We start from the raw sequence: 20,875 nt of genomic DNA on the forward strand, positions 1-20,875 counted from the left end.
CATCTCAGAATTACCCTGGGGAGCTTAAAAAAGCACAGATTCTAGTACCCCTCTGCTGGCCTGAAGAATCAGAATCTCCGGGGGTGGGGCGCTGGTATCTGTAGCTAGGAGAGGCTGATGCAGGCCAGGAGGTCTGTATTTGAACATCTCTTTTTCTGGGTCATTCAGTCCATGCGAAAACGTTGACCTGGACTTTCTAAAGTTCCCCACCAGCCTCCATGTCCTGGTATAGCTTTCTGATGTGGGCCATGGCTGGGATGTTGGAGGAAACCTACGCAGCCTGTCCCCCTCATGTATGTGGAGCTCCTACCACTTGCACCTTAGCAGCTCCAGCCCGCAGGGCAGCAGATCCCCCGGACCCTCCCCAGGCTCTTCTCCAAAGCAGGAACCACTTAGCATCGACAGCTGTCCTTTGTCCCAATGGAGAGAGACCAGGACATGCATAAATGCAATTGTAAAAGCAATTTTTCTCAGACAGGAACATATAAGACGATTCCTCAGCATTCAAATTATTATAATGAGCCGAGTTCCACTTCAAAGGGGACTAATTTAATAAGAGGAATTGCTGGGGCTCTAAGGAATTCTAATTAGATTTCTTTCCACACCCGCCTTGCGTATTTTTCTGAAGAGCAGCCAGGGCCGCTAGACTGTGTTGTGTTTGGGTCCAGTGTGAAGAAACTGGGAAGCCAAGCCTAGCCAGGGAAGGCCATCCATCTGCCTTGAGCCTGACAGCACAGCGGGAGCGGGGCCTGGCCACCACGAAGGTCAACAGGATTCAGGGCAATGGGGATGGGGAGGGGGCTTGGGGTTGCAGAGGGTTTCCTGTGCTAGTCTGGGGACATGGTGGGTGGGGTGGGCTAGGAGAGGGAGGTCTGGAGCCAAACTGCCTGCGTTTGAATCCCAGCCCTTCCCTTTCCTAGCTGTGTACCTGGCATTACCTCTCCGCACCCCCTCAGTTTCTTAATCTGTGAAATGGGGCTAAGGATAGAACCCACTCCATTAGGGACTTGGGAACATTATGTGTGCTAGGGCACATAAAGTGGCTAGAACAACATCTGGCACAGAGAACTATTGTTATTACTCTCTAAAATAAGGAAATCAAAAGATGGGAAGGGCTTCCCAAAGTCAGGACTGATTTAATTTTGCAGGAACCCCTTGGACTCAGAAGTCAGGTTGGAGGAAATACTTGGGAAAGGATCCATCTCTTCTATGGTGACAAGGCCAAAGAGACCTCAGCTCCAATCCTGGCTTTGTCACTTATTAGCTGTGTGACGTTGGACAAATTGCTTTACCTCTCTGAGCTTCTGTGTCTTCATCTATAAAGGAATGATAATAAACTCAAACAAACAAAATGTTGCATGGGGCCTGGCTCATAGTGGGGCCTTAATAAATGTTGTTTTCAAAATCAGTCATTCTATAAAGCAAATATTTCCATGTATTTACACCTCTGGAGTTTCATGCGTCTTACGATTAGTGGTGTCTTACAGTTGCTGTTGCCTGGGCAAACATGAAAAGCTTTCGTATCAACACTTGCAGAATGGGAGGGAGTGGCTTGGTAGAAAATCCGAGGGGAAATTAGGAACAAAATGGTTGTGGGAGGGATGTGGGAAAATGGTGGCTCTGACATGTTTAGCAGCATTGCCCAACACAGGAGTCAAAAGTGAGCCAATGGATCGCTTAAGCCCCGGAGTTCAAGACCACCCTGCCTGGGCAACTTGGCAAGATCCCATCTCTATGATTAAAAAAAAAAAAAAAAGATAAAACAAAAAACTCCCCACAAACAAACAAAAAATAACCCCCCAAACCAAAAAAACACAAAAGTGAGCCAGCGCCACACGATGACAAAGCTGGGGTAAGAACCCAGTACTCCTCGTTTTTTCTTCTTTCATGGAATCATTTGGAAAATGCCACATCACCAGTGCTCTTGAAGGTAAGAGGACAATATTGTGTGGGAAAACAGGAACTCCAATGACTCTAAGTTGAAAGGAATTCAGAAGAGCCTGGCTTTGAATGTGAAGCAGTTTTAGGGAGATGGTAACAAATTTAGGTGCCTTATTTCATTTTATGTATGTGCAAGAGGGATAGATGAAAACCCACGTCTAAGTTGAAAAAGCTTTCTCTAAGCATGTAATCAAAATTCTAAGTGATGAGAAAGCATGGAGTCATAGTTTATTTTGCAGTGTTTTCCATTCTGAGTGGTGCATACATTCATGGTGTGTTTTATGATCAATGTTGTCTTAGATCTGATGACTTACTTTTGATCCTATTTTTCATCTTCTCACACAAACCTGTCTACATTGGGACCAAGAGGATGTTGGCCCTGCCTGTTCTGAGCATGTCCTGAGCCTGGCACTGCACCCTACATTTTACATGGTATTTCACTTATTCCTCCTGTCTTAGTCCATTTGGATTGCTATAAAGGAATACCTGAGACTGGGTAATTTACCAAGAAAAGAGGTTTATTTGGCTCACAATTCTGCAGGCTGTACAAGAAGCATGGCACCAATGTTTGCTTCTGGTGAGGACCTCAGAAGCTTCTAATCATGGCAGAAGGGGAAGGGGAGATAGTGTCCCATAATGAGAGAGGAAGGGAGCAAAAGAGAAAGGGGAGGAAGGTGCCAGGTTATTTTTAACAATCAGTTTTCCTGTGAACTAGTAGAGCAAAAATTCACTCATTTCTGCAGGATGGCATGAAGCCGTTCATGAAGGATCCATCCCCATGACCCAAACCCTTCCCACTAGGCCCCATCTCCAACATGGGGGATCAAGTTTCAACATGAGATGTGGAGGACAAACATCCAAACTATATCACCTCTCAATGAGCCCATAAAGAACTTTCCTCTTCATTTTGCAGATGAACTGGGGGCTCACATAGGAAATGACTAGCCTAAGATGGCAGAGCAAGAACTGGATCCTGGATTGGAATGCATTGAGCATGTGGCTCTATCCTGAGAGTGGAGGTAAGAGGTATGGCCTTCCTCCAGAAGTTTCCCTTCTGCTTTGTGCAATGCTACCACCCAAGAATCCTCTGTGGCCTGTGCAAAACCTCTCGGATTCAGGGTCAAGAAACATCACCAAGACCCAAAGTCTGGAGTCATCATTTATCAGGCAATACATAATTACCATTTATTGGGTGCTCAGGAAACAGGTCAGTGACAGAAGCAGTATTGAATTAGGTGCCAAGAGATATGGGTTCTAATTCCAGTGACATCATTCACTAGCTGTGTGGCCTTGGCCAAGTCACTTAACTTCCCTGGGCCTTGGTTTGGTCATCTGTAAAGTGAATAGATCACAATGGGATGTTGGTAGGGTCCCTTCCAATTGTAACAAATCTGTCTTTTATGCAGGTCTAGGGGGCCGGGAGAACTTGACAATGGATTTAGTCCACCTGGAATCAGGCAGGAGCTCTGGAAGCCTCTGATGGACTCAGAGAAGCAACTGGCCTTCAAATGTAGGGTCAATGCAGGATGAATGGAGAACACAAACACGCACTTCTTGCACCCTGGGACACCAGGATCTAGAGCCTCCTAAAGATCTACTCCTGTCCTGAGAGGGATGTTGGGCACCCTGGTGATGCTTGTACAGAAAAAGTTCTGTGGGCAGCCCGGGCCTAGGAACATTTTTGATAAAACAGCACTTGAACCACATTCTTTATGTTTCACCTCATGCCAATCCTGTGCAGGATTAGAGGTGCATCAGGGCTGGAAGGGGTTCAAGGGGCTCCTATCTGCTCTCATTGGTTTGTGGAGGAGGAAGCAGTTATGTAACTGCTGCAGCTGTGTCTTTCTTCACTTCCCTAGTCAACTGTAGAGTTTTGGGGAGATGGGACCTGCTTGCTTCCCCAGGAGCCCTCACTGGGCTGAACAAAGAGGCGAAGAGGTCTTGGCTGCTGCAGGTAGCCTTGCCATGCCTGAGACAACTGGAGCCATTAATACACACAGTTATTGGGGCTCCCGAAGTGCCAGGCGCTGGGCTAGGTGCAAATGCATTTTCTCTGTCCACATTGTGGCCATGCAATGACAGCTCTGGTTACTTGACGTGAGTCCTTGGCAAGCATCATTTCATTTGATGCAGAGGTGGCACATATGGCAGATGGGCTGAGCCTAGGGCTTGTGCCCTTAGAGGACATGGGTTCACATCTTGGCTTTGCTTCTTTCTGGTAACCTTCTGAAGTACTTAACCTACTTAAGCCTCAGATTTCTCATCTGTAAAGTGGAGATAATCACAGTGTCCTAGGGTATTAAAAAGGTTAACTAGCACATGTGATGTGCTTTGCACAGCTTCTGGCATATGTAGCAGGTGTTCAATCAATACTAGTAATTTTCTGTGTTGAAAATAACCTGCCTGCCATCTGAAAAGTTAGGCATTACATCTCCATTGCAGAGATGAGAAAACAGAGCCCTAGAGAGGTAAAATGACTTGTCTAAGGTCACACAGTGAGTAGGTGTCTAGGCTAGGATTCAAAGCCAGGACTGCCTGACACCCATTGCCTGTTACCCTTTATTCAGTGTTCTGCTGCCTCCTCGGGGACCAGAGCTGCTCTCCTCCTCATGTGTCCAGTCCTGGTGGGACAGCCTTCTACGGCGCTGTCCCCAGAGATCTCAGACAGATAATGGGAGACAGTGTTGCTGACTGGAGTCCACCTTCCAGCCTTACGCTCCCTGGCTGTGTGACTTTGGGCAAGTGACTTGACCTCTCTGCGTCTCTGTTTCCATATAGGTAAAAGGAGGATGATAATGATAATACTGAAGATTGAATGACTGAATGAAGAAATGTCAAGTGTTTGGTGTCAGGCCTCCCTGTGTGTCAAGAACTCAGAGCTGGATTTCCCCAAGTGTAACATTGTTGTTAGGGTTACCGTGATCACTGTGGGGCAGCCATCCCCTGTCTCCCCTCCGGGTACACCAGAGCCAGAGAGCAGCCCAGCAGGGCCTTCAGGGCACCAGGATTTTCAGACAGTGGCATAGCTGTCGTCCTCCATTTCCCTGGCCAGGGCAGGGGTCCAGTGGGGCTGGCCAGCAGCCCCTGCTGTCAGGATCTGATTGGAGTTTCATTAGTAGGAAAGGCTGGATCCTGGCACCTGCACACCTCCAGGAGGGAGTGGGGCTCCCAATGCCCATCTGGGGACATTGCATTAAAGGGTTCCTTTCCACAGGCTCAATCTTCAGATGCCTCAGCCCTCCCCGAGCCCTGACCGCAAGCCAAATGGCGCTGGACCACAGTATCAGGGTTCTCCAGCGACTCCATCCTCCAGGGAGGAAGAGGCGGTGAATTTCCGAGCTGGGACAGAACCCAGAGTGGCTGGAGCAGGCCAGCACCTCGCCTCATATACTTGGAGCCTGGAGATGTCAGGCAGCAAATGAGAAGTATTTTAAGGTTCTCTGACTATTTTCTTTTTTAATTAATTAATTAGTTCATTAATTTTTTAATTTAAAAATTTTTCTTACCTCTGGTTCAAGTTCTCATGACCGATTCCTTAAGGTTGCAACACATGAACATGCCTTTCCTCCAAGAAAATTTAGAGAATTCAGATTGGTAAAGAGAAGAAAATAAAAGTCTTCCATAAACTTACAATCTGAGGATAATGTCTTTTAATGCTTTTTCCTTCCTGTCTTTTTTCTATGAGCAGATATACATACAGGCTTTAAAAATATACCTTGAAAATAGAAGCATTCTCTATGTGAAGTGCTTACCATATTACCTAGCACATAGTGAGTACTCAATAAACCTTTACTGTTACTTTTATTATTTCTATTTTATAGCCTGATTTTTCTCTCTTAAATGGAATTTCAGCTCCATGAGAATTAGAACCTTGTATCCTCATTAACCTCTGTTAGTCTAGTGCTTAGCACGTAATAGGTGCTCAATAAACATTTTTAAATAGATGAAAGAATAAACATTTTTCTTTCTCATTAGATTTGCATCTGTAATATTTAATGACAACATAATAATGCATTGCTGAATTTGTTTTTAAACTTGGCTGGTAATTGTTTGAAAAAACCACTCCCAACCTCCTAACTCTCCACGTCAGTCAATCCCCTCATCCCAAGCCTCATCCCCACCTTAACGAGATGGAGGCTGCTGGGTTCCCCAGAGCTTTGGGGACCCAGCATCGCTTCAGAGAAGCCAGAAGCCAGCCTGTGGGCTGCCAGCGCCCTCTTTGGCTCACAGAAACCACTAATCATTGACTTAAACCATCTAGGTAGCGCGCAGACGAGTAAAACCCCAACTCCTGCATTTTTGATGAAATTGACATTACACAAACGCTCACAGCTTACTTGGTCAGACCCGGCAGCCAGGGGCTGAATCAATAATGAAACACTGGGAGGAATAAAGCATTAAACAGGGCGTTCTGCAAGGCAAGCAGCTTGGGGGTCAAGTCAGGGGACCCAGGATGGCCCGTGGCCAATAGTCCCTTCTGCCTAGCTGCCAGGCAGGGAGATGGCTGGGCATGCAGCTTGTCCTCCATTCCTACAAGTCTGGTAGGCAGTGTGACTTCTTGGGAAAACCTCTAGGCCTAGGCTAGAAGCCCAGAAACATGGAAATAGTATTAACTTTGTGGCCTTAGGTTATTTTTTGCCTGTCTGTCTCAATCAGGAAAATAGATCCTTGAACCAGGACACCACGGTTCTTCCCAGCTGAGAGATTCAGTGCATTCAGCTTGAACTTGGGAATACATATGGTCCAGACATAAAGTCTGTTAAATATCGCAAATGAACAGGACCCAGGAAATCCACCACAGTTCCTTTCTTTATGCCGGAGAGAACAACCTCCTTCTGCCTGTTCTGAGGTTCTTGGCCTTGGGGTCATTGAGAAAATACTTCATTAGGTCTCTGTTCCATCCAGAGGATGCTTGAAGATAATTCCCTTAGAGAAAAGGACTCCAAGCTCCGGATTTCACCTTTCACCTTAGGTCACATCTCTGGGTGCTATAAGACCCTCAAGTTTGGAACAGAAATCTGTCCAGTCCCCAAGGACAAGAGGCTGGAAATAGGGAGGAAAGAGGACCCAATGGGAAGGAGTAAACTATGGATTCAGCTGCCAGGTGGGAGTCTCTGCATTTGCTCTAAGACAGCTTACCTTTGCCTGCTCATTTGCATTCTAGAACTTCAGTACTCAAAGCCTGGTCTGTGGACCAGTGACATTGGCCATGTCTGGGAATCTGTTAGAAGTGCAGCATCTCAGCACCCGCCCCCACATCTACTGAAGCAGGATCTGCAATTTCACATTCAAGCTGGGGGAGCTCTGCTCCAGAGAGTCCCACCCACTGGGGACGGGGTGGAGGTAGTTGCTGTGCACAGGGCTGTTGGAGAGAGTGGTGTTACAGTTTTGCATCATTCAGCTCATTCAGGAGTCTCCGGCCTCACAGTGATGGTTTCACTTCATGGGAGGGGACACTTTTGAAATGCCTTTTCTCTGAGATGGTTTATTTATGCTTATTTTTGAAACCAGATTGAGTCAAGGGACATACAGAGTTTCTGTCTGTTAGTTTAATGGCATTTCAGAGGACTTCCCCACTCTTTCGGTTGTGAGAGTAAAAATAATACATTAAACAATTACTCAGAGCCTGCTAAGGGCCAGATCTGGGCTTGGGGAGGGGTCGCAGGCTGGGATATGATACAATCTCAGGAATCCCATGAGGACACAAACCATAGCCAGGCAAATCCCCACACAAGGCCTCTAACTACAGAAAGGGACTCCTTAGACACTGGATTTACCTTTCTTACTCTAATGAACAGAAGATCTTAATCATAGAGGAATTGCCTAGAGAATTTATTCAAAACGTATTTGCCAGCCAGGCATGGTGGCTCATGCCTTGTAATCCTAGCACTTTGGGAGGTTGAGGCGGGTGGATCACTTGAGGTCAAGAGTTCGAAACCAGCCTGGCCAACATGGCGAAACCCTGTCTCTACTAAAAATACAAAAAAATTAGCCAGGTGTGGTGGCCGGTGTCTGTAATCCCAGCTATTCGGGAGGCTGAGGCATAATTGCTTGAACCCAGGAGGCAGAGGTTGCAGTGAGCCGAGATCTCGCCACTGCACTCCAACCTGGGCAACAGAGCAAGGATCCGTCTAAAAAAAAAACAAATGTATTTGCCTGGGTCGTCTCCCAGAGCATCTCATTCAGTAAAACTAAATGAGAAAGAGCTTCCATGGTGATTTTGATTCTCAACTTTGACCCACTAAGAATTACTGCTTTCTATTTATTTCTGATTTTTAATTAAATTAAATTAATTAATTAATTTTTTTTTTTGAGATGGAGTCTCGCTCTGTCGCCAGGCTGGAGTGCAATGGTGTGATCTCGGCTCACTGCAACCTCTGTCTCCTTCCTGGGTTCAAGCGATTCTCCTGCCTCAGCCTCCCAAGTAGCTGGAATTATAGGCATGCGCCACCATGCCTGGCTAATTTTGTATTTTTAGTAGAGAATGGGTTTCACCATGTTGTTCAGGCTGATCTTGAACTCCCGACCTCAGGTGATCCGCCCGCCTCAGCCTCCCAAACTGCTGGGATTACAGGTGTGAGCCACTGCGCCTGGCCTTATTTTTTACTTTTTTGAGACAGAATCTTGCTCTGTCGCCCAGGCTGGAGTGCAATGGCACGATCTCGGCTCACTGTAACCTCTGCTTCCCGGTTTCAAGCAATTCTCATGTCTCAGCCTCCCAAATAGCTGGGATTACAGGCATGAACCACCACATCTGGCTAATTTTTTTGTATTTTTAGTAGAGACGGGGTTTTACCATGTTGGCTGGGCTGGTCTTGAACTCCTGGCCTCAAGTGATCTGCCCGCCTCGGCCTCCCAAAATGCTGGGACTACATGCGTGAGCTAACGCGCCCAGCCAGAGTTACTGCTTTGTAATGTAGTCCAATTATTTCTTACCTTTAGGAGATGAAATGGACTTGTTTGCTATGATCAAAGGATCGTGTCATTCCCTGTGGCAGAGACTGCTTGCTGTGCACCAAAGTTCATTCTCCTCCCCTTCATGGGCATATAGCCTGACCACAAGTCCCAGCCTCCCTTGGGGCTGAGAGTGGTCATGTGACCTTGTTCTTACTAATAGAATGTGATGCATATCTCTCTAGGCCAAGCCTTGAGAAAGTGGCTGGGTCTTCTCTGTGAGCTCTGCCCATTCCCTCCAGCTGAGTCCTCAACCATGAGAGTGATAACATGTTCCCAAGGGATGTCAGAGCCTCCAGATGGAAGAAACCTGAATCCCTGAATCTCTACATGGAGTCGAGATACCTGCCAATTGTAAACTTTCACCTTGGATATGACCGAGAGCAGGAATATGTTTGCCTTTTTTGCTCTTGAAGACACTGCATTTTAGGGTCTTCTCATATTACAGCAGCTTATCTTACCCCAACTAATATGGTACCAACAGTCCTAGTCACTTTCTCCTAATACATTTTACCTCAAGGTTCAGAATTCAAGACTTAGCTTTATGCCAGTGCACTAAGGCTCTTATTTGAGAGTAGAGCTTTTGCTTAGTGTATCCTAATTCTTAGGATGGAATCAGGGTTCTAGTTAGTTTCTTTTTTGAGCAGTTCTGTTGTAAGGATTGACATTTCATGGCTTTTATTCTTCCTTAGAGATCTTCCAAAGAAAAAAGAGAAATTGTATGTTATTTTTAAATAGAAAAATATTGCTTTATCTTGCAATTACCACACGGGCCCATTGGACACCTTCTTAAATCTAAGGTATATTATGGAATTGTATGATCTCATTTTTCCTATCTCTTGAAAAATTTTGCCACTTCCTCAGCCTAGAAATTACTTCATCATCACTTGTTAACTATTCTAAGCTATGCCGAAAAGACTAAAATAATAAGAAAATGGAATGATGATGGAATTGCCTAGGAGGATGATGGAAAAATATTATAAATCATCAGTGTAGTATCACCCTATAGTTTTCTTTCTTCTTCTTTTTTTTCTCTTTCTGAGACAAGGTCTCACTCTGTCACCCAGGCTGGAGTGTGGTGGTGTGATCACAGCTTGCTGCAGCCTCGACCTCCTGGGCTCAGGTGATCCTCCTGCTTCAGCCTTTTGGGTAGCTTGGACTACAGGCGCATACCACCATGGCCAGCTAATTTTTTTTATTATTTGCATAGATGGGGTCTCACTATGTTGTCCAGGCTAGTCTCAAACTCCTGGGCTCAAGTAATCTGTCCACCTTGGCCTCCCAAAGTTCTGGAATTACAGGTGTGAGCCACCATGCCCAACCCAGTCTACAGTTTTCTTATTGTGTTGTCTTCAACAAAATTATAAGCCATTAACAATTTCAAAAATGTCTTCAAGTAACCATGAACCACACTGCCCAAACCTTCTTCACTCCCGCCAACACCGGCTGCCCCCTAGACTATCAGATGCTCAAGTAGGAGCATGAGGTGGCTGTGCTGGGGGCACCCCACAACTCTGCTCCCCCGAGGTCCACCGTGATCCACATCCACAGCAAGACCTCTGTGCCCAACCATGTTGTCTGGTCCCTGTTCAACACCCTCTTCATGAACTCCTGCTGCCTGGGCTTCATAGCAGTCACCTACTCCATGAAGTCTAGGGACAGGAAGATGGTTGGCGACCTAACCGGGGGCCAGGCCTGTGCCTCCACCGCCAAGTGCCTGAATGTCTGGGCCCTGGTTCTGGGCATCCTCATGAGCATTCTGCTCATCATCATCCCAGTGTTGATCTTCCAAGTCTATCCATAGAACAGGAGGCAGCATCCAGGCCAGGAGCTCTGCCCACGACCTGTCGCACACACACTCCACCTTCCATTCCTCGACCTGCCCCTGGAGCTGAGTCCTGTATCAGCCCTTTAACCTCACACACTTTTCTACAATGGCATTCAATAAAGTACACGTATTCCTGCTTAAAAAAATTCTTAAAGTATTGCACTTTGAGTTTGCAAGTGCAAGAAGGAAAATCAGAAATGATGAGAAGCTAGAATCCAATAGAGATGCATTTAGAATCTGAAATCTGTATTTATAAGATGCATGTGTTCCTGGTCCATGCATAGCAGTTGATGAGAATTTAGGTGTATTCAGAGGCTGTTGTCCATTTAAAGTATGTACCTTTCAAACCAGGAAAATAAGAAATAAAAATTTAGGTTTGTTATGTTTAAATTCTTTTTAGAATATATAATAAAGTTGTTCTTCACTCTCCCTTTGTTTTTATTTTTGTAAGTTTTTTTTTTAAAGATTTAAAATATTTAAGAATGTTCCGTATCACGAGGTCAGGGGATCAAGACCATCTTGGCTAACAAGGTGAAACCCTGCCTCTACTAAAAATACAAAAATTAGCCAGGCGTGGTGGCAGATACCTGTAGTCCCAGCTACTTGGGAGGCTGAGGCAGGAGAATGGTGTGAACCTGGGAGGCAGAGCTTGCAGTGAGCCGAGATCATGCCACTGCACTACAGCCAGGGTGACAGAGTGAGACTCCATCTCATAAAAAAAAAAGAAAAAAAAAAAAAGAGTGTTCCATTAGTCCTAGATGGTAAATGATAGTGGGTCTTTTCCCTCATATACTGAAGATTAAAACAATCTGGCCAGGTGCAGTGGCTCATGCCTGTAATCCCAGCACTTTGGGAGGCCAAGACGGGTGGATCACCTGGGCTCAAGAGTTAGAGACCAGCCTGGCCAACATGGTGAAACCCTGTCTCTACTAAAAGTACAAAAATTAGCTAGGCGTGGTGGCATGCACCTGTAGTCCCAGCTACTTTGGAGGCTGAGGCAGGAGAATTGCTTGAACCCAGGAGTCAGAGGCTGCAGTGAGTACCTTAAACACCCTGGAAAGACATATAAGCCCTACAAAGATTTGCAGACCTGCCACATTGGTGAAGTTTGCGGGGATATAGTGGTCTGGGGCGTGCTAGTACATTTCCTCTAAAGTAAAGGACAAGTTGTTGTACCTTACACATCTTACTGCTAAGAAATAGACGCAATGCCTGGTGGGTCCCTTTGGAGTTTGGAGGCAGCTTTTAGCATACTTGCTAATACTGCTCTGACTCATTCCTTAGATGACTTAGAAGGCTGCCAGTTTTGAGTAGGCAGACAGCAAGAGAGGGCTCTGCAGTGTGTCCAGACTGCAGTGCGACTGGGACCTGCTTATCCACACGGATGAGGGCTCCTAATATTTTCATGAGCCCACAAAAAGATTTTAATTTATTTTAAAATCAAAAGAAAAATGAATATAATAATAATGATCCATTCTAGATTATGTTCATTTTTATACCACCAATGGAGTCACAAAAGATAATTTTAATTTTTTTTTTTTTGAGATGGAGTCTCACTGAGTCATCCAGGCTGGAGTGCAGTGGTGCCATCTTGGCTTACTGCAACCTCCGACTCCTGGGTTCAAGCCATTCTCCTGCTCAGCCTTACGAGTAGCTGGGATTACAGGTGTGCACCACCACGCCCGGCTATTTGTATTTTTAGTAGAGATGGGGTTTCACCATGTTGGCCAAGCTGGTCTCGAACTCCTGACCTCAGGTGATCCACATCTTGGCCTCCCAAAGTGCTGGGATTACAGGCGTGCTACTGCACCTGGCCTTAAATTTTTTTTTTTTAGATGAAAGACGAGGCCCGCCAAGGCAGGAATGCCTAGTGTCCATGAAAGTCATAATGCAGCCCTAGGTACAAGCTGCTGTGCCCCTTAGACCATCTGATCCAGCGGATCTGAAAGTGTCAGAGGTGTCGCTGCTAGATCGGCACACCATGCAGAGCATCTTGTGAGATCCACGGGGAGGGTCACAGCACAGATCCCTGGAGTTCTGTATCAAGGCCAGGCCTCTCTGGCAGAGAGGACTCTCCATTGGAAAAGCAGCTCCTGGCATGACACTGAACAACGGTAGATATGGAGTACTTCACTGTGGAATGCAGGTGACCACGTGGCAGAGCTGCCTGTCTGTTGTGAGCTGTGTATTGTCAGAGCTTCCAAATAAAAATGCTAGTTATAATGCTTCGAGTTATATGATGGAAATGGTTTATTTGGGGTTGGTCCAAGCAGGTTCAGCAGGCACAAATAAATTATATGAACAGATAGCAGGGCAGAACCCATATAACTACCTTTTCCAAACTGACACTTCTCTATTTTTTTTTTCAATAGAGATGGGTCTCACTATGGTTTTGTTGTTGTTGTTGTTGTTGTTGTTTGTTTGTTTTGTTTTTCTGAGACAGAGTCTTGCTCTGTTGCCCAGGCTGGAGGGCAGTGGCATGATCTCGGGTCACTGCAACCTCCATCTCCCGGGTTCAAGCAATTATCCTGCCTCAGCCTCCCGAGTAGCTGGGATTACAGGCATGCACTACCACGCTAATTTTTGTATTTTTAGTTGAGACAGGGTTTTGCCATGTTGGCCAGGCTGGTCTCAAACTCCTGACCTCAGGTGATCCACCTGCCTAAGCCTCCCAAAGTGCTGGGATTACAGGTGTGAGCCACCGCGCCCGGCCAGGGTCTATGTTGCCCAGGCTGGTCTCAAACTCCTGGGCTCAAGAGATCCTCCCACCTCAGTCTCCTGAGTAGCTGGGACCACAGGTGTTTGCCACCACGCCCAGCTAATTTTTATTATTATTATTTTTTGTAGAGACGAGGTATTGTTATGTTGCCCAGGCTGGTCTTGAACTTCTGGCTCAAGCAATCCTCCTGCCTTGGCCTCCCAAAGTGCTGGGATTACGGACATGAGCCACTGCACCTGGCCAAACTGATAGCTCTGACTCAGCTCACAAGTATGGCCTCAGAGGGTTCTTTAGGATCAACTGAAGAAAAGAACCTGGTTCACAGGTAGGTTGGAGCCATATATAGCACTGGCAAAACATGGACAGTTACCACCCCCTGGGGTGACCCTGGAAGACAGTGGTGAAGGGAAATCCTCCTAGAGGAACACAGCTGTGGTAACTATACTCCACGGTCCCCACTGCACAGAGAGAAAAGCGACTCCCTACGTGGGAACGCATGACTCCTGGGCGTGGCTAATGGCTTGGCTCTGCTTTCTGGGGAAATCTGAGCTAGGACCTCAGGCTTACTCTCTTTCAGGCACTCATTAAATCCTTACGCAATCTTATCAGGTGCGTATTTTTGGAATCCACACTTGATAGATAAGGAAACTGAGATACAGAAGGGTTTGATAAAAGTTGCTCAAAGTCTCACAGTTAATAAGTGGCACTCTGGCCAGGTGTGGTGGCTCACGCCTGTAATCCCAGCACTTTGGGAGGCCGAGGTGGGCGGATCACGAGGTCAGGAGTTCGAGACCAGCCTGGCCAACATAGTGAAACCCCGTCTCTACTAAAAATACAAAAATTAGGCCAGGAGCGATGGCTCATGCCTGTAATCCCAGCACTTTGGGAGGCTGAGGTGGGTGGACAGGAGTTTGAGACCAACCTGGCCAACATAGTGAAACCCTGTCTCTACTAAAAGTACAAAAAATTAGCCAGGCGTGGTGGCAGGCACCTGTAATCCCAGCTAGTCGGGAGGCTGAGGCAGGAGAATCGCTTGAACCCGGGAGGCAGAGGTTGCAGTGAGCTGAGATCGCGCCATTGTACCACTCCAGCCTGGGCGACAGTGTGAGACTCCGTCTCAAAAAAAAAAAAAATTGCTGGGTGTGGTGGCATGCCTGTAATCCCAGCTGCTTGGGAGACTGAGGCAGAAGAATTGCTTGAACCTGGGAGGCGGAGGTTGCAGTGAGCCGAGATCACACCACTGCACTCCAGCCTGGGAAACAGCAAGACTCCTCAAAATAAATAAATAAATAAATAAATAAAAATAAAGTGGCACTCTGAGGTTCAAACTCAGGCAGTCCAGCTTTCCACTAATTTTCATGGTAGGGTAGAATGACTAGTACCATGCTGGAAGTTGAGACATCTCTGGGTTCGAATCCCAGTGACGACACCAATATCTTGGAGGGGTCTTGGGACAAGTTTCGTCTGTACTGTAGGGCCATTTCCTCTTATAAAATGCTCGAACTCTATTATCACGAATGCTTCTAAGTTACTTGATTCTTCTGGGCATTCCAGGGGTTCAGGGTGGGTGAGGTACAGGGTGGTACACATATGAATAAGCCATAGTTCCCCACTAACACTGCAGCCGTCTCCGCAAGCGACAGCCATAAAGGCTGCATTCTTCACCTACCTGAGCAATTATGGGTTTGGAGGTTTTAAAATAATGATTCCAGCATGTGCTTTGTATAAATAAAGGTTGGGGCAGGGGGAGATGAGGGGAATGTAGGCCTGGCTCGTTTGCACAGCTAAAAATAGAAACGTGAAAGTCCTATAATGATGAGGCAGAAACTTAAAACAAATTTCTTGGAAAATTTCATCCCCACCCCACATTGCCCAGGTATTTCCCCCTTTTCGCCTTGTGCAGAAGGAGCAGGGGAAATTGGGGTGAGGGGTGGGTATCACAACACACACTTCCTTCCTGGCGCTGAGAAGGAGGGGCTGAGGAGACCAAACTGGGAACAGAACGTCTGTTCAGGAGCCTGATGCAGGCTGACACGGGCCTTTGAGCTCCCTGAGTGGCATTTACAGCCACAGATATGGAAAAGAAAATAAATCTCCCAGACTCGGCATCTTGCTTTAATTAATACCATAATCAAGTTTCTGGCCTTGTGGAATGGAAGGATTTCAACACTCAAGGCCCCTCTGGCAGCCCAGCAAGAAGTGGGCCCCCTGGCCAGGCAGCCCCCAGGGTAATGGGCTGGCCAGGCAGGGCCAGGAGATCAGGGAGGGTGTGCTCAGGGATCCTGGACAGAACAGAGAGAGATGGGCTCCAAGTGTGAGGCAGGGGGCTCAGGAGGGAAGAAGGAGGGAAGAGGGAAGCCTCTATGGAAGGTCCTGATCTCTTGTGTTTATTGTGCATTTATTATGTCCTGAGCTTTCACCTTTATTTTTCCATTCAATCCCTACAGAAGAATTGGAGTTGTACTCCTCATTTTCTGGATCAGGAAACAGACCCAGAGAAATGGTGTGATTTTCCCAGAATCACACAGCTAGAAGGTGGTGGAGCTGGGATCTGAACCTAGGCTCCATGAGTCAAGAGAGGCAGAGGATGGTGAACCAGCCCACTGAAGGATGGAGGACTGGTGCCTTCCATGTCTCCCCATGGCCTGGGTGGGAGGTAGGGAGGGCGTCCCTCTCAATCAGGATCACCCACTGTCTCTGTTTTAGCTGACAGAAGTCTTCCAAGGAGGGGCTGGGTGCGGTGGCTCACGCCTGTAATCCTAGCACTTTGGGAGGCTGAGGCGGGTAGATCACTTGAGGTCAGGAGTTCAAGACCAGTATGGCCAACATGGTGAAACGCTGTATCTACTAAAAATACAAAAATTAGCTGGGCGTGATGGTGGGCGCCTATAATCCTAGCTACTGGGGAGGCTGAGGCAGGAGAATCGCTTAGAACCCAGGAGGTGGAGGTTGCAGTGAGCCGAGATTGCACCACTGCACTCCAGCCTGAGCTATAGAGCAAGCCTCTGTATTTAAAAAAAAAAAAAAAAAAGAAGTCTTCCAAGAAGGATTTGGGGGTTGAGAGGCGATGGCCATATTTTAAAAGTGGCCTCAAAAGGAGAGAAGTGGTAGGTGCTGAGGAAGGTGGAGGAATGAGTGTGTGGAGCCCAGGTTGGTTCTCCAGCAAGTTCCCAGCCCTCCTAGGGGCTAGACGGAATGGATACCCAGGGGTGCCTCCAATACACAGTCTCCACAGCACCACGAACCAAGAGCACAAAGAAGGAACCACAGTCCTGGCTGGCTGGGCTTCTGGTCCCCTGGGTGCTGAGCCAGGGTTGGGGCCAGGGCCTGATTTCTGCCATTCCCTCTCCCACAGGAAGGCCCTTTTTGGACAGCCTCCCTGGCCTACATGCCTGGCTCTGTTTGGAGGCTCCACCGAGTACATAAACATAGGAAGTCATCAAATCATGATCTGGCCCCATACCTCTGTCTCTCCTCTCCCCTCTCACACTCAATGCTCCAACTAAGCCGGTGTGCACGTGGGCTCCTGAGGGCCTGGGTTTGTGTGCTCATGCTTTTCCACACCCACTGCCCAGAAGGGTGGTTTCCCTATCACAGACGCTAAAGTCCTCTCCACCCCTCACTGGCTGGCCCAAAAGCTACCTCCTCCAGGAGGCCTCCCACGAGCATCTCAGCCAGAAGTAATTCTCCTACGTTTGAGCACCCACAACATCCTTCTGCCTTTGAGCACCCATCTCCCCCTTTCTCATGACCAGGGTACTTTTCATCTTGCACGGAGTCACTCATTCATTTGAAACACTCATGGGTGCTTGCTTCATTTCTGGCATATTATTTTGTCTGTGACATACCTCTAAGTTCCTCGAAAGCAGAAGCTGGTTGCAGTTATGATAACAATATTTCCCTTTGTTGAGTGATGACTCCGTTACCAGCACGTAAGCATTTTATGTGGATCTTTTAATCTTCACAAAACCCTATAAGGTTCATGTTCATCCTCCATATTTTATAGATGAAGGAACTGAGGCAAAAGAGGTTAAGCAAATTGTCCAAAGGCTAGTAAGTGGTAAAGCCGGAACTCAACCCAGTCAGTCTGATACCAGAGTCTAAACTTGTAACAACTAGTTTAATGTCTGTAGAACTTGTGGAAGTGCCTGCATAGTGCCTGGCCAGTAGAAACAGATTTATTTATTTATTATTATTTTTTTTGAGATGGAGTCTTGCTCTGTTGCTCAGGCTGGAGTGCAGTGGCACAATCTTGGCTTACTGCAACCTCCACCTCTTGAGTTCAAGCGATTCTCCAGTCTCAGCCTCCCAAGTAGCTGGGATTACAGGCATGTACCACTACGTCTGGCTAAATTTTGTATTTTTAGTAGAGACAGGGTTTCACCATGTTGGCTAGGCTGGTCTCGAACTCCTGACTTCAAGTGATCTGCCCACCTCAGCCTCCCAGAGTGCTGGGATTAAAGGCGTGAGCCACCACGCCAGACTAGAAACAGATTCTTAATGTTGCTTGAATGCAAACTCCTCACAGGGCCCCATATTGGACTTTGTATTTGCTTATTTCCAAAATTTGTTGGTTGAATCAATGAAAAAATGGCTAATGGAACGAACTCATGGTTAAGTTTTGCAAGCTTTTCTAGTTATTTACTGCTGCATAACAAACCACTCAAACCAAGTGGCTTCAAATAACTGTATTATCTCATGATAATGAGATTGGTTCTGTAGATTGACATGGCTCAGCCAGGTGGTTCTTGCCTGAGGCCTCTCCTGGGGTTACAGTCAGGTGGCAACTAGAGCTGGAGCCACCTGGTGGCTCACCTGGACATGACGTCCAAGACGGTTTCTTCCCTCCTGCATCTGGCACCTCAGCTGGGTGGCTAGAACAGCTGGAGGCTGGTTGGCATCTCTCTTGCCACATGTACTCTCCCTGTGGCTAGTTGAGATTCCTTACAGCATGGTGGACTCAAGCTAGTTGGAATTCTTCCATGGTGTCTGGTTTTACCCAAGGCAGGCATTCCAAGAGGCCCTGGCCAAAACCTTGGAAGTCATATGACCTAGTCTCTAAAGTCACATGCCATCCTTTTGTTGCATTGAGTACTTGGAGGCGTGGTTCATTGGTTTGGGGAGAGGACATATTTAGAGACTAGTTACTATGGGAGTAGCATTGAATCGTGAAGGTCCCAAGGTTTCTGTTACTCTGGCGTGACTGTGAATCAGGATCTAATCAAGAACTGAGGGTTGAGTGTTGATGTGAGGGTAAACTTCTAAATGAGGAGAGCTGACACCCGTAATGTCTCAGCCTCTCCCAAAGAACAGAAGTTTGCCTAAATCGGGGCGCTGGAAATTTTGCTTCCTATTCCTTCCAGACCCAAATCCTCTAAATCCAAGCCAAATGGAAAAGCCTTTCTTGAGCACCTACTATGTGCCCTGCCCTGGGATTATTATTTTTAAATAATCCCTAATGCTTTTGAGTGTTTGTGCCTGACATTCTTCTAAGTGCTTACCCATATTGTATGTAATTGTCATAACCATTCTATTTGTTAGGTACTTTCGTTATTCCCATTTTACGGGTGAGAAAAACAAGTCACAGAGACATTAAGCAACTTGCCTAAGCTCCACCTAAGCCAGTCTGCACGTGGGCTCCTGGAGGGCCTGGGTTTGCATGCCAACTATCCCCTTCCTCAGCACCTACCACTTCTCTCCTTCTAGGTCCACTTTTAAAATCTGGCCATCAACTCTCAATCCCCCCAAATCCTCCTTGGACGGCTTCTGTTGGCTAAAACAGAGAAGGTGGGTGATCCTGATTGGATCACCATTTCCTACCTCCCACTCAAGCCTTCGGGAGAGGTTAAGTAACTTGCCTATTGATCGAATTGGCTACTGAGGCTTGTGCCTTCGTCACGTAGTTTTCGTGCCTTGGTTTTCAGCTCCATCAAGTCCTTTAAGGACTTCTCTGCATTGGTTATTCTAGTTAGCCATTTGTCTAATTTTTTTTCAAGGTTTTTAACTTCTTTGCCATGGGTTCGAACTTCCTCCTTTAGTTCGGAGTAGTTTGATCGTCTGAAGCCTTCTTCTCTCAACTCGTCAAAGATATACCCATGGAATACTATGCAGCCATAAAAAATGATGAGTTCATGTCCTTTGTAGGGACATGGATGAAGCTGGAAACCATCATTCTCAGCAAACTATCATAAGGACAAAAAACCAAACACCGCATGTTCTCACTCATAGGTGGGAATTGAACAATGAGAACACATGGACACAGGAAGGGGAACATCACATACCGGGGCCTGTTGTGGGGTGGGGGGAGGGGGGAGGGATAGCATTAAGAGATATACCTAATGTTAAATGATGAGTTAATGGGTGCAGCACACCAACATGGCACATGTATACATATGTAACTAACCTGCACGTTATGCACATGTACCCTAAAACTTAAAGTATAATAAAAAAAAGAAAGAAAATAAATCTGAAAACAAGCCAAAAAAAAAAAAAAAAGTAACTTGCCTAAGCTCCTCTATCTGATTGCTTAAGTTCATGTAATTAGCAAACAAAGTTCAAATACCTGAGGATTTGAACTCAGGTATTTCTGACTCCAGAGCCCATGTTCTTTACCCCTTGCCACCCTGAGTCTCTGTGAGAGACCTGAGCCAAAAGACATTGTTTCTGCCTTCCAGGAAATTGAGTCTAGTAAAGAAAATAAGACTCTTGTCTAAGAGTCTTAGACATCTGTTTAGGAAGCAATTCTGTTATTTTTAAATGGTCAGTGGAAAGGTATCTACCTCTCTGTAATAATGGTAGGGTGTAAATTTCATTTCACCAGAAATTCATTTCATTTCATTTGAATTTCTCCTCAATTACCCATCAGAATCAAGAGGAAATGTTTGACATGAGATCAGAATGGAAAAACCTCTATCTAATTGCACAAAAGCGGGTCCCTAGTTATGTCAGTTAGCATTTGCTGCATAATCAACCACACAGAAATATAGTGGCTTGAAACAGGAAGGTATTTACTCAGGATTCTATGGTTTGGCAATTTGGGATGGGATCAGCTGGGCTGTTCTTCTCTTAGTCTCGGCTGAGCTCTTTTATGTGTCCACAGTCAGCTGACAGACAACGATCTCACATTTAGTACGTGGTTGGCTGCTTCCTGGGGTGACTGGGCTATGTCTCTTACCATCAGTAGGTTACCAAGTGCTCTTCCGCATGAGTATGGTCACAGGGCTCCCAGGAGTAGCAAAAGGAGGCAATGCCTTTGCTTGTGGCATATTTGCTTATGTCCCATTGGCCAAAGAAAGTCATGTGGTCAAGCCCAGTTTCCAAAAGTAAAGAGATAGACTCAACCTCTTGATGGAAGGGGTTGCAAAGTCATGTTGAGAAGGGGCATGAGTATAGGGATGGGAGGAATCTGGCTTACTTCTGCACTCTATCACATT

The 20,875-nt window shown here is 46.5% G+C and overlaps 1 pseudogene; it reads left to right on the forward strand.

Annotated features, from left to right (window-relative positions):
• Window positions 1–10,297: 10,297 nt before the first annotated feature.
• Window positions 10,298–10,699, forward strand: LOC101140677 (interferon-induced transmembrane protein 3-like; annotated as a pseudogene).
• Window positions 10,700–20,875: the final 10,176 nt, after the last annotated feature.

Source organism: Gorilla gorilla, chromosome 1, assembly GCF_029281585.2.
Source record: "Gorilla gorilla gorilla isolate KB3781 chromosome 1, NHGRI_mGorGor1-v2.1_pri, whole genome shotgun sequence".
NCBI lineage: Eukaryota > Metazoa > Chordata > Mammalia > Primates > Hominidae > Gorilla > Gorilla gorilla.